This window comes from Marmota monax, unplaced genomic scaffold (genome assembly GCF_021218885.2).
Source record: "Marmota monax isolate L192 unplaced genomic scaffold, Marmota_monax_Labrador192_F-V1.1 WCK01_AAM20220418_F8-fsc00201, whole genome shotgun sequence".
Taxonomy (NCBI): domain Eukaryota; kingdom Metazoa; phylum Chordata; class Mammalia; order Rodentia; family Sciuridae; genus Marmota; species Marmota monax.
Window position 1 is genome coordinate 1,748,601 of NW_026695150.1, and position 15,000 is coordinate 1,763,600.

Genomic DNA, 15,000 nt, shown 5'->3' on the forward strand with positions numbered 1-15,000 from the left:
AGTTCGGTAGGAAAGAGTTTGTTAAAGAGCTGCTGTCTCCAGGGTGCATCTACGAGCCAGGTGGTACAAATCCTGGCTTCTAGGTGATGTTTAATATTGAGGATGATTAAAAAGTTGGAAAAAACAACTGTGACTGCAGTCACAGCAAGAACTGCAAACTTATCACTGTTCTTGTTTTCAGAGACCCAAGATATGTTTATAGAGTGTCCCCAAACCTTTTAAGCCTGAAATAACTGACTTGGGGTATAATAAAAGATCCTTATTATGTAAATCTTTGATATATAGTAAGCACTTACTACATGCTTATTAATGAATGAATCAAAAATGAAGTTCTTGGGGTTGGGGCTATAGCTCAGGTGGTAGAGTGCTTGCCTCGCATGCACCAGACCCTGGGTCAATCCTCAGCACTGCCCTCCCCCCAAAAAAATTAAGTTCTAATGTTGGGGGTTCTAAGAAATTTAAATCACAAGTATGGCGTTGAATGGGGTCTTCCAGCCTTGACATCTTGATGTGATCATCAGTCAGTCCAGTCACTATCCTCCCATTCACTCTCCTGTGAACAAATGTGGTATCTTATTACACTTCCTGCTGAGTCTGAAATGACAGAGTGTCAGAGCTGGGAGGCATGAGACTTTCCTGTGTCCAACCCCTTAATTGTAGAGATAATGAAACAGAGTGATAGTTTTAATCCTTCCAGAAACATGTTAATCCAGGTTCCCTCATGGTATAATGAATAGGTTCTGATTCTGCCATTGCAGATCCAGAGCTGGGCTTTGGAGATTAGTTTGCGTAACTCCTTCTAGTGAGTTCGCCACTCCCCCTGAGTGCACACTCCCAATGCTTGCATTTTCATGGCCAAAATAATGTATGTTCAAGGTAGAATTACAGGAACCTTCCAGGCTGTGGGAAAGACACACATTTGGAGTAGGGGTAGTTTCTTTTTCCGCTTAGTATCTTTCCAGGTTGAAATCTTTATGGCTTTTTGAAATTTGGGGGATGTACTATAGGTTTAGATAAAAAGAATGCTTCCTGCATGAGAATGGGTTGAATTGTTAGTATTGTTTATCACCTCTGATGAAAAGTCTGTGGAGGTGGTAGGCGGGGATGCAGAGAGACCACTGTGTTGAGAATCTGGACTTCGTGGACCACGTTACTGCTTCCAGTTTTGTTGTCCCAGACTCGATTCATCTTTGTTTTGCTCCATGATTATTAAAATTGATCCCACTCCCTGGACTCACATGCTTTGTGAAAGATTTCTCACCAATATTGTCAAATTAACGTCTCTGTCTAAATGAAGAACAAAATCCAATAAAATGGCTCAATGGTGTGATCAAAAGCAATTGTAAAGTCAATAATAACTGATATTCTATTTTGAAGGAAACCATTCATTAAAAAAAAACAAACCAAAAACAAAGAAACAAACAAAAACCCAATAATTCAAAACCACCTGTGGACGGCTGCAGGTGCGTACTGAAGTTAGAGGGCTCTGAGTTCAGTGATCTTGTTCCTTACTGTATCCTTTATCTCACAAAAGGACTGGATTTTCCAAATGACCTCCCACTTGCAAAATTGTCTTATGAGCTTATCATGAATGCATGACATTGGCAGGACGGAACAGCTAGACTCTTACTGATTTTGATCTTATATTTGATTTTTGAGGTTTCAATTTAATGGAACATGGAAAGAATCTGAAATTCATAAAAGTTTTCCCCCTCTTTTCTCTCATCTCTCTTTTCCCCAGAAGGAAGAAGTGGTTTTGAGGAGAAACCCACCAAGGAGAATCCCCAGTAACCCACCCCTTGGCAGTGGAATATGGTGCCTCTGTCCATTAGTCATCAGGACTTGTCTTTCGAGTTGCTTTTTCTGTAGCTCACACGTTGTAAGAGTCCTTTTGTCTTCAGGCTTCTTTTGGTATAATGACTGGGTGGCTGTAAAGGTGTGTGCTTGGCAACCAACTCATTTGGAAATTGAAACTGCAAAACATGGACTTATTCACAGCACACGATGACCAGCGGATTAGTACAGACCAGTCACATATTCATGTGGGACAGCTTTAGATTTCCCAGGAACAGAGCCAATGTCTCAAAAAAAAAAAAAAAAGAGAATTTTTTTTTTTCTGAAAAATATTTTAGATGAGTGTTTGAAAACAAAATAGGAATACACTATGCTCAGCTGGGTTTTCTCCAGTGGTTTATTGATTTTAATGGCTTTCCATATCACCAACTAACAGATTAGATGGAATGTTGATTTAAAAATCGCTATTTTGCAACAGTGATAGTGATAATTGATTTAAATGTTAATGGATGGTAAAACTGACAATGTTTGATGAGAACAAGGAACTTGTAGTTTCAAAACCTCTGTCCTTTATATTAAATTTACCCAGTAAAAGGGACAGTAGTAACTTCACAGTGCAGAGACCTAAAGGACACACACACAACGAGGTAATCGAGGCAATGTCAGGAGCAGAGGGAAAGAGGAGCTGATTCTCCCGGGAGGCTCTGAGAAGGGCCCAGGGCTGCTTAATTCATGCTCTTGTCCCGCACAGGCAACCTGAATCTACTCATAAAAAAACTGGAAAAAAAGAACAAAAGACCCAAACAGGGGCATTTTACAAAATGATTGACATGTACCATTCAAAATGTCAATTTCATGGAAGTCGAGAAAGGTATACGAATACATGACCAGAGACACTCCACATTAGGTACAATCACAAGAATGGGATCCTCATTAGAATGAATTACTGCCATGTTTATCTAAAAAGATCAAATTCAAAAAAAAAAAAAAGAGAGAGAGAGAGAGAAAACAGACCTGGCTACTAAATGTTACCTGCAATCCTGCATTGAAGCCTGGACTGAGAAAAATTTGCCATAAAGGACATTTTTGGGACAATTGGTAAAATGGATATATAAAGTGTGAATTATGTTAAGTGAGCATATTTCAATAATTGTACTGTGGGTTATGAAAGGGAATGTAAGTTTCTTAGGAAATTCACAACGACATATTTAGGGGCATGGTGCCTACAACTTATTCACCATTCACCAATAGTTCTGAATGCACACACACACACACACATACACATACATACACACAGAGACACGTGTGTGTGTGTGTGTGTGAATGAGGAAGAAAAGGAATTACAAAGGAAATGAGACAAAACATTAATAATAAATCTGTGTAAAGGGTATGTAGTCGTTTTTTTGTAGTATTCTTGCAACTTTCTGTAGGTTTGAAATTGGTTTCAAATTTAAAAAAAGAGGAAGAAAAAAGTTCTCTCAGAAAAGTCATTAAGAAAACCAGAGACAGACTTGATTTAACACAAATTTTAAATGTATGTACTTTGAAAGAAATAACAGTCAGTTTGAAGGTCAAATAACAGAAATGGGAGAACCTCCACAACAGGTCAGTTAATATATACAACCTCATGAAACAAAGAGGTAATGGATACAAAGACATACTTAACAGAAAAGGAAATAAAATCCAACTGTTGAAGAATGTGAACAGGGCTGGAGTTGAAGCTCAGTGGCAGAGAGCTCACCTCACACATGTGAGGCACTGGGTTTAATCCTTAGCTCTGCATAAAAGTAAACAAATAATAAAGGCAGGCTGTTCATCTACAACTACCCCCCCCCCCAAAAAAAAAAAAAAAAAAGAACACAAACAGATGCTTAACAGAATTAATCAAAGAAATGCAAATTGAAACAAGAGAGACTCTCTTCTTTGTTATTTTGGCCAAAGTTAGAAATATTAGTATTTGGAGACATTGTCTTTCTCACAGAAGAAGCTTCTTTTTTTTTCTATTCCCATGAAGGAAGAAGAGATGGATGAAGGCTTCCATCAATCTCTACACCCACCTATTCCTCCCAAGGAAGGTTGCTTAGATGAGATGGAAACTGGTCTCCCCTGGACTTACCTAATTGGTATCTTCTACTGGGGGATTTTGTATATGAGGCACTAAGTGATTATATTATACCATCCTTAATTCATTCACCATCAGAAAATTTCATAAAATTGGTACCATTTTATGAAAATTATTATTATTATTATTATTTCCATTTTACCAAAGTTTTATCATATAAAAAACTAATTGACTAGTAAGAGAAGCAGTCAAAGGAGAAGGAGTTGATAATTCCCAATATGGTATTGGGAACATTGACTAGGTATTTAATGGGAAAAAAATCCATTCAAGTCCTTATCTCACACCATACAACAAAATAAATTCTTGGGGGACTAAAAAGAAAAAGTTAAAAAATAAAACCTAGGAGAAACTAAAAATGAAGCATCATCTGTTTTTTTTTGGAAGGGGGAGATTTTATAAAGTAACCAAAGAAACTATCAAGGAAAAGATTAAATTTATTACATAAAACTATGTTTATCAGAATCAATGAGTATATATTCATTTCAACTTTTTTTCTTTTTGAGTCAGTTGGGCCCTGTGAGGGGGCTGGTGTGCAGAGATCAGGCTGGCCAAGAATCCACTCTGCATCTCTCCCAACAGACTACGTGTTACTCTGGGAAAAGACTGTGTCCTGTTCACCTGTAGGTTACTGGTGTCTTGTACCTAATTCACCTGGTGCATTCTGTTCTCTGTTTTGATAGACTGAGAACATGAAAAATGGCATTCGGGTGTGACCAAAGGTTACTGGTGTCTTGTACCTAATTCACCTGGTGCATTCTGTTCTCTGTTTTGATAGACTGAGAACATGAAAAATGGCATTCGGGTGTGACCAAAGGAGAATAATAGAAAGGCACAATAGGCTTATTTGACCGATGATGTGATGTGGTTAATGATAGAGCTAGGACAGTTTAATGCTTGAAAGATAATTTGATTGACTGATGCCTACACCCATATTTCTAAATTCACTTTGAATGTGAATGAATTGTATGATTACTCTTTTGTGCCCAATAAATTGTTATTGGAAGCTTGGTAAATTAAAACAAATCAGTAGAATTCTGATTTTCTAGGGAGGCAACTACAGACAATCAAATTATAACATTATGTGAATCAAAGGTCATCACAAAGCCCTCCTTGTGACTGGTATTAAAAATACTCAAGTATTAAATACATATTAAACATAATCTTCACAAGATAGATTATATTATTAATTTATATTTAATGACTAATATTTATAAGTATTCTGCTACTATTATCTTAAAATATTATAAAGTCTTTGCACTTAAATAATAGGTTTAGAGCACAAGGAAACATATTTGGGTGAGTGGATAGGGAAAGAGGATGGGTTTGAAACTGGTGACTTGGGGGCAATGGTTGATGCTTTCCAGATATGTCATGGGAATTCTGCTGATCCTAACTTTTCGTTTGTCTTATTAATTTCTGGGAGCATCCAGCTTATTATATAATTGATATTCAATAATCTTTTATGTTCATATAAAAGCGACATGGAAACAAGATACAGAAGTATGGATGGATCTCAAGCACTTGGACTTCTGGTGGAAGAAACATGTTGAAAGCAGCATTTCTAACACTTTCATTCTTTTAAAGAAAACTGCTTTATTGAGATACAATCCCCATGCAACAAAATTCACTGTTTAAAAGTGTACAATGCAGTGGTTTTTATTATACCAATAGAGTTGTGCACCTAAATTCACAACAAATTTTAGAACATTTTCATCACCCCCAAAAGAAACTGGGTGCTCATTGGCAACCCCCATCTCTACCTTCCTATAGTCCTGGAAACCTCTAAGCTGCTTTCTGTGGCTATTGCCTATTCTGGACATTCCTGTGAATGGAAGAGACACCAGGTAGCCTTTTGTGACTTGCTTCTTTCTCTTAGCATAATGTTTTCATGGCTCATCCATGTTGTGGCAAACACATGACATTTTTTTAAAAGGCTGAATCATGTTCTGCTGGGTAGATAGACATACCACGTTTTGTTTATCAATTCATGGACATTTGAGTTGTTTCTACTTTTTGGCTATTGTGAATAGTAGTGCTATGAACATTCACATACAAGTTTTAATATAGGTATGTATTTTCATTCTCTTGGGCATATATCCCTAGGCATGGAATTGCTGGGTCATAGAGTAATTCTGTGTTTAGGATTGTGAGAAACTGCCAGGCTGTTTTCCAAAGTGTCTTCACCGTATATTCCAAAACATTAAGTATGAGGATCCAATATTCCCACATCTCTGCCTACACTTGCTATTATGTCTTTTTTATTATAAAAGTTTCAGGGGGCATGAAGTGATCCCTTTTTGTGGTTTTGACTTCATTTCCCTAACAATTCATGATGTTGAAAATTTTAAAATGCAGCTATTGGTCCTTTGTCTATCTCCTTCCGAAAAATTTTTTATTGAGTTTGCTCATTTTCAAATTGGGTAATTTCTCTTTTTTATTATTGAGTTTAAGAGTTCTTTGTATAATTTGGATACAAGTCTTTTTTAAAAATATTTTTTAGTTGTTGATGGACCTTTATTTTATTTATTTGTATGTGGTGCTGAGAATCGAACCCAGTGCCTCACCCATGCTAGGCAAGCGCGTTACCACTGAGCTACAACCCCAACCCTGGATACAAGTCTTTTTTAAAATCAAAGATATAGCTTGAAAATATCTTCAGCTATCTTTTTTTTTTTTTTTTTGGTATGGGGGATTAAACTCAGGGGCACTGGACCACTACTGAGCCACATGTATTTTATTTAGAGATAGGGTCTCACTGAGTTACTTAGCACCTTCCTGTTGCTGAGGCTGGCTTTGAACTTTCAATCTTCCTGTCTCAGCCTCCCAAGAAGCTGGGATTACAGGCGTGCATCGCTACGAATTTGTTCTTTTCAATTTCTTGATGGCATCTTTTACAAAACAAAGTTTTTAATTCTGATGAATTACAGTTTATTTACTGTTTCCTTTGGTGGCACATTTATAGTATCACATCTTAGATATCATTGCCTAACCCAAGTTCACGAAGGTTTACTTCTATATTTTCTTCAAAGAATATCTTAGTTTTGAGAAGGGGATTGAGTGAGGAAGTGGAGGGACAGGATAAGAATGAACTGTGGAATGAAATTGGCCAAGCTATGCTACGTACATATGTGAATATACCACAGTGAGTTCCATCTTTGTATGTACTTAGAAAGCACCAACTACAAATATAATAAATAAATGGCAGGAAGACCAGTAGGGTAGAGGAAGGAGAACAGGGGTGAGAGAAGGAGAGGGAAAAGGAGGTACTGGGGACTTACATGGAGCAGATTACATTCCACGTATGTATGATTATGGAGCAAAGAACCACACTGGCATGTATAACTATAATGCATTAATAAATGTGTTTTAGTGCTGGCATTCGGCTTTATGTATAGATCCATGGAATAGAGTTAAGAATTCAGAAATCAGTCCTTACATCTATGGTCAATCGATTTTTAACATAGGTGCCAACACCATTCAATGGGGGGAAGAATGGCTTTTCAACAGAAAACTCTGGGATATTATTTATCTTTAGGACAAATTAATTAATCTTTTAGAATAAACTCTTTGAAGGATAAATTGTAAAATCTTCATTTCTGGGGTCTGATAATATTACTGATAATGTTATACCTAAGTGAATAAAAGTACAATCAATACTCTGGATTTAGTTTTGACCAATGGGGGAAGATAATTGGCGGGGGAAGATAATTGGCGGGGGAAGCCCTGGGTACTGTGAAGACAAAGGCCAGAGTTCAGAGGTGAAGGGTGCAGGGACAACTGAGGTGTGCCCAATACACCTTCTATAATACATTTCAAAAAACTTAAAAAATGGCTTATCCTTTGTCTTGAGACATTTAAAGGGATTATGACTCAAGAAGACTTAAAATTCTTCTTCCAACATACAGGAAAACTAATGAAAGGGGAAAAAAAACAATGTTTAAAGAAAAACATAGGCTACCAAAGAGCTTGTTGATCAGGTTTGAAAGCAGCAGGCAAAACAGAGAGAAGGCTGCGTCTGAAACCAGGGGTGAATGGTGCACAGGCCTAGATGAAAAATTCCAGGTGTCCAACGTCGGAACAGAGCAGAGCTTGAATAAATGACAGAGGAAGGAAGCTGATGTGCTTCACAGGAAAAGTACAGAAGATGGTCACAGCATTCGTTAGAGAAGGAAGTGGTGGGTCGTTGCATTACCTGGAATTTACCAAGAACAAGTCAGGCCAAATGAATCTAATTTCTTTTTGTGATAAGATTTCTTGAATTATTGAACAGAGGACAAAATATGTTGTGGCTTTGGCAAGGAGACCTGCCAAGCGTTCTCATCATATGTCTCAAAGCAAGAGAGCCACCAATTTGATTTGTGTCTTTTTTTTTTTTTTTTTTTTTGGCCACTGTGACTTCCTGTTGATTGACAGAACCTGAACTTGGAGGTTTCATGTTTGAGTGCCTACATTGTACACTTGCTTTATGTCTTGGCTTGAAGAAGGCGGAGGGGTCAGCAAGTTGTGATGAAGAAACAGATTTGGTGACTGGGGCAATGTCAGGCAATTATAAGTCTGTCAGAATTTGACAGCGCTTCCCTGAAGTCTGAAGATGATTGTCAGACAACTGGTGCACACATGTATACACACATCTGGTTTTCTTTGTCCTTGAGGTTTTGTGCATAAGCATGCAGCCTTAGGTTTCCTGGGTGTTGCCTTTGGGTATCACCCTATTTAAAGTGAGGACAGTCACCTGAGACAAATAAAATGAGGCAAATCCCTGACTTGATGTACAATTAATTACTCTTTCCTTAAAATGCCAAGGTAACTCGAATAAATTTCATAGGAATAAATTCTCTGAAAGCTCCCCCTTTGTTTCTGGCCCTTATATAAAGGTGACATCCACCTCGGTTCCATCTTTGAGAAGAGAACTGAGCCTTCCCACTCACCAGGACCATTTTCTCCTTCCTACCATCTGGTTCTCTTTATGACCTTGACACTTTCAAGGGCTCCTGTAATTCTCATCAGCAGCTGTATAAAGGTGTATTAAGAACTGCAATGCAAAAAATTATGAATGTAATGCACTCCTCTATTGTGATGTATATAAGAATTAATAAAAAAATTAATTAATTAAAAAAATAAAAAAAGAATTAAAAAAAGGAAAAAATAAAACGTATGTACAAACTTTTCAGACTTCTCCAACAGACTGAGTAAGCACCAGGAGGTGTGGCCAGCCTGTCACAATGGTTTTGTCACTATTATCTTTAGAAGCAGGGAGAAGGAGGTTCTAGGAGGTGAGAGAGCAGAGGACAGCTCTAAGGGGCCCTGCTTTCTCATCGGCCTGTGTCAGGAAACAAGGTCCTCTCAGCCAATACCCCTCTGCCTGCCAGATGCCCTACTCCACTCCATTTATAAATAAAGGCCAGCAAAGCCTTTTAAAAAAATTTTATTATTGATTTTTTAAAAATATAAATGACAATGGAATGTATTACGTCTTGCTATTCTGTGTCACCTGTGTCTGAGTTACATTCCCCAAGCACCCTGGGGGGAGGTGTGGTGGGGTGATCGCTCTCCTGGAAACCCTCAGGGTGAAAGGAACAGCCAGTTGGGCATCCGCCAGGTCACTTGCCACACAAGCACCTTCGTGAATGCCGTTTCTTTTTCTCATCCAGCTAAAAAGAGCAGATAAATCACATCTCCTCGGTGTTTCCCTGGCAGTCCTTGCAGAAGTCATGAGGGGGTCCCCTGAAGAAGCTCAGGATGCGGCAGTTGAGAATCGCTCCCGGGTGAAAGAATCAAGGGAGGCTCCAGCGTAGCTTTGGTGTTCCCTTAAGAATACTCAGAAAATTAGGTGGTTACACCCTGTCCCCACCCCAGGGTGACAGACTAGTTTCTAGATGCTCACAATCCGACTTGAAAGAGTCATGGAAGAGCTCGGTGTTCTCTTGTCTGCCTGTGCAGGGCAGGCGTTGGGTGGAAGGAGTTGAAGGCAGCTGTGGTTTTCCTTCCTTTCTCAGGGAGCTCCCTCAGGAGACAGAAGGCTGCTGCCAGATTTAGAAGAGGAAAAAAACTGGTTAAAAAAGCCACCCTGGAAAGGCAGCCCCTTCCAGGCTCTGCTGGCAGGGTTTTTCTGGAGTCCAATTTGATATGATAAATTCAAAATTAAATATGTTCATGCATTTTATCCAGTACCTGGATGTCTATGTTGAGAAGAACATTTGAGATTCAGATTAAAAGGTTAAAAGATTTGACATAGCACTATTTATATAAATTGGAAACCACCTAAATGTTTAATAAGAGCATGGGTAATTGATGGCATGTTTACATAGACATTAAAAGTAATACTTTTTTATTTATTTTTGGTACCAGGGATTGAAATCAGGGGCACTTGACCACCGAACCACATCTCCAGCCCCCTTTTTAAATATATTTTATTTAGAGGCAGGGTCTCAATGAATTATTTAGGGCCCTAATAAGTTGCTGAGGCTGGCTTTGAACACACTACCTTCCTGCCTCAGACACCCTGAGACCCTGGGATTACAGATGTGCACCACCACACCCAGCTTAAAAGTAATACTTATTTATAGACATATATATATATATATATATATATATATATATATATATATAGAGAGAGAGAGAGAGAGAGAGAGAGAGAGAGATAAGTCAAAGTACTACATAGAAAGAGAAGGGTTTAAAATTGCAAATTCATTACCATAGAAAGAGAAAGGTTTAAAATTGCAAATTCATTACGAGCTTCACTATGTAAAAAAGCACATAGAAAAAAAGGATATCATAGCTTTTGATGGGCCTATAAATTATCTTTTTTTTTACATTTCTCAATATTTTAAATTTTCTCAAATGACACAATTTATTTAGAATTCATTTATGCTCTACTATCTCCAATTTGTCTACCATCTCCTTCATTCAAAATTCTTATTGCTTTCACAGTTATACTCTAAATCATATTATTATTCTATGGATTAAATCTGGCTGGTTGGAACGCCATTCCTTATTTGCAAGTCACATGATACTCCATGTGCTTTTGGATCGTCTAGGTTAGGCAGTTACAACTTGAACACCCCATAGACCCATGAGTTTTCTCATGGAATGGAGTATGGTCTGAATTTTTTAATATAACTACAGTGTGTGCTTCCCAGAGGACAATCCTCACTGGGTCATGGTCTAGGATGCGTTTCCAGATACCTGGAGAGAGCTGTGCTGAAATTAGTTAATGAGGAAGAGCCTTTTGTAAAAATCCAAAGGTGGAGCTTTGCTCCAAGACTGCAAATCACACTGAAGGACCTCTCAATAGCTCCCCCCCCCTTAGAGGATGTGTTATTTTCCTTAACACAACATTCACCATGTTTTGGAAAAGAGCTGATGTTTCACGATGATGGCTAACATCTGGTAAGCTATGCAGGTGAGTCAGTCCATCTGAAATGGCCTTGCCGAGGGAGGGAGAGACAGGGGAGAAAGGGATGTACTGGATCCCAGGGGTAGGGCATGGCGGAGCTGAGGAAGACCAAGATGAAGAGAAGGAACCAGGAGAGCAGGGAAGGAGGGGGAGATGTGCTGTATTTGTTAGTAAAGACTGAGATGCTAGAAGGATAAGAATGGACGGTGAGGATGCTTAGGGAATTGTCCTGGTTGCCGTGGAGCTGTGGCCATGATGAGCAGGGAACAGAAACTGGGGGACAAGTCCACTGTGCCTGGGAAGTGCAGTCTCATGCTTGGCCCAGAACCCACAGCCCTGTCCCTGCTCTGTTCATTCACGGTTGGTGCATAGGGAAGGGACATGAAAACCCTCCTCCCGAATGCCATGTATTCCATTTACAGATGATGAACTCATGGTATAGCTCAGCGCTTGAAGGGCTCTGTAAGTTGTTTAGGGAGAACAAGGAAAAGAGATGCACAGCTCAGGCTTCTTAGCAGCTGCTTATTGAAGGCTCTAGCTCCTCATCTGTGGCATCCTGAAAATAAGTAGCAGCAGGTCGGCTTGAAAAGATCCTGATTCATGAACTTTAATGCCACAGAACTTGCTCAGCACCTCTCCTTACTGTTGGCTGTTTCCTCCTTGGCTGCATCAGAGTTCAGACCTTAGCTGGGACTGCACTCTCTGGCTTTTTGGTGTGTGCTGAGAGATGGACAAGCTACTGTGGATGGCCAGGGCTTTTGGAGTCAGTTATCCTGTTCTTGAAGCCCTAGGTGTTGCACATCTTTATTATTCGGATCAGAGAGTTAGGGGAGGGGTTGATCAAATTATTGATCATTCTGTTGCTTTCTAGGGTCACAACTGAACAACCCTGCTTCTCTGAATCCTAGTTTTCTCATTAATTACACTGGAATAATGATGTCTCCCTTTCTGCCTCACTACTGAATGAGATAATAGGTTTGAAAGGGCCTGCACATATTTGGTCCCCAATAAATGCTTATTATATCTAGATGCAGGTAATAGAGCCTGGATTGCAAACTCCTATTGCACTAGATGTCATGAATGTGGGGGACAACGTGTGCTTTTGTTCACTGTGCACCCAGAGTGAGCACCTGATGAATGGGTGTTCCACAATTTTGTTGCAATACAGTAGGGGATTAGAATCTTGGGTTAACATAAAACCAAAGCACATATTTTAGTTTAAGAAATTAAAAATGTCTTAGTGTATTTCTTATCAGTGTATCACACATTAGTTTTGTGTAAGGAATGGTTGTATATTTAAGGATATAACAACTTCATAGTCCTTAAAAATCATGATGTTTCATCACTTAAAGCATGGATCCGCAAACTTCAGCAGAGGACCAAGGAGTGTTTTCTGCTCTGTCGGCCATGTTTCTTCACAACCGTTGAACTCTCGTTGTAGAGCCAAAGCAGCCACAGGCAGCAGCAGGTGAACAATATGCTGCTTTCCAATAAAACTTTATTGAAGAAAACAGGCAATGGGTTAAATTTGGCCCCAGCAGCTCTAATTCATGAACACTTTTTTGAAGGATGAAGCCTGATTTACAATTTGAGAAAGAAATATATTTCACAAAGATGGGTAGGAAACAAAAGTTAATACAGTACAAATTCTATGCAGTTATATTTCAATACAGAGCAGAAACAGCTATTATTATTTCTATTTATTTTTTAATGAATGAGACAATTGCTTTAGGTCTCAGGCTAGAGGGACTCGAGATCTGGGTCCCTGGTTGTCCATGTTCTGTTCTTCCTGTGGTGTGTCCTCTGCTGTCTTATTGCTCTGCCTGTCTCTGTGTCCCATGCCTCTGTCATATTCGAGTTGGCAGTTGGCATTATTTTCAATCTTGGAAGCTTTAGTGTTGTTCTGAAAGAACTGAGGGCTTTTACATGAAGGGTGATATCTCAAGGGTGACTATAAGTTTTAAAACAAGTTTTTTTTTGTGTGTGTATTTTGTGTGTAAAAACACACAAGCGTTTCCGAGTGGTCATGGAATGAAGATAACGAATAGCACACTTGTTTTCTTTGCTTACTGTCTTTATTATTGCTATTTGTTGTCTTAATGGATTTTTTCCCTCTAATTTTGGATTTTTTTTGTAATCAGGCTTTGAAGTTTGGAGTATAAAATCATGGATGTCAGTAAACCATCTATTTCAGATAAAGATACATTTTCACTAGATAAAAAGTGTGCTGATGTTTTTCTTATAAACATTTTGTTTCTTCAGTATTGAGATTGTAAAATTAGTTGTAAAGATTTTCTTCACAATATTTAAAAAATACTGCTTTTACCAACAGGAGTCTTTTAATCACATGGTGTTGTATCAGAAGCTGGCAAAGATGTTGGCTGGTGAGTCATTCTGGCATTGCTGGATTGTTTTATTCCAGGTAGAAAAAGTCTAGTCACTGAAAGGCTAATTGATTGCCTATAACTCACGATGAGTTGTAACATCTAGGAGGAATCATATAAGTCTACACTTGGTTGAACAGACACCATTTTTATGGTCTATTGACACAGGAGCATTTTCCAGACTATCTTGGCTAGCACTGTCAGGCTGGTTGACCTCCAAAATGTCTTCAAACTGAAGTGTAATTCCCTGAAGTCACCAACATTGAAGAGATTGACTTTCATTCACCAACCTTGAATGAGATTTTATGTCCTAAGTTCCAAATGGTGGTTGGTATATGGAGTGCTTAATAAGTGCTCATTCCCTCTTTAGTGATTTATCAAGTTTCCTTCACATGTAGTTACATGGAGTGGCAGATATTACCATCATTGGTTGAGCAATCACACCACGCCAAATTTTTAGGATTGTAGGGCACAGTCATCCATAGTTAGATCTTGGTTGGATTGAGAGGATAATCAGACGCAATCCTAGATTAAAGATAATCAGACAGGCTTTGAATCTGCTCAGGTACCCAGTGCAATTTGTTATATCAACAGCCAGCAATAACAAATGTGACAATTGTAAATCCAGGTGGCCAGGCAAAATCATCCTGCTCTACCTGTAAATAGCACCCTTTTCAGAAAGGCTATGATAGGCCATGACTGCATGAAGTAGTTAGTGAGCAACTGGCATGAGGAACTGACTGCTTTGCATCTGAAATTTTCTAACATTTTGCAAATTGTGACCAATGGCGAGACTGGTGTTTAGAATTTTGTGGAAGCGTTTAGAGTAAAAACACACAAGGGTTTCCCAGTGGTCATGGAGTGAAGACAACGAATAGCACAGTTGTTTTCTTTGCTTACTGTTGAGATTTGAGAAAACCTCTTGATGTCTAGGCACTAATTTCCATTGGTCAATATCTTATTTTATAAAAAATAAGTTTTTAACTTATTCATTTGTGATTTAGTTACTTAAGTCATTTTTATTCTCCATAAAGGCAACATTCCTTTTGTAGAGTTTTTTGCTTTTGAATTTCCTTATATCTAATATCCTCGTATTGTGGGACTACACTCAGATGTCATTGTTATGTGACAATAAGTTAGAAAAGAAATATGCATGGGTTAGAGAGGACATCAAGCCAGGGAGGAATCCTCATATCAATAAATTCCCAGAGTTCTGGCTCTCCTCAGATATACCTCCAAGTTGTTATAGCCTTTGTAACTGACCCCAAATGCTCAGGCATGTCAGAATCTTGGTGGGTTAGGAC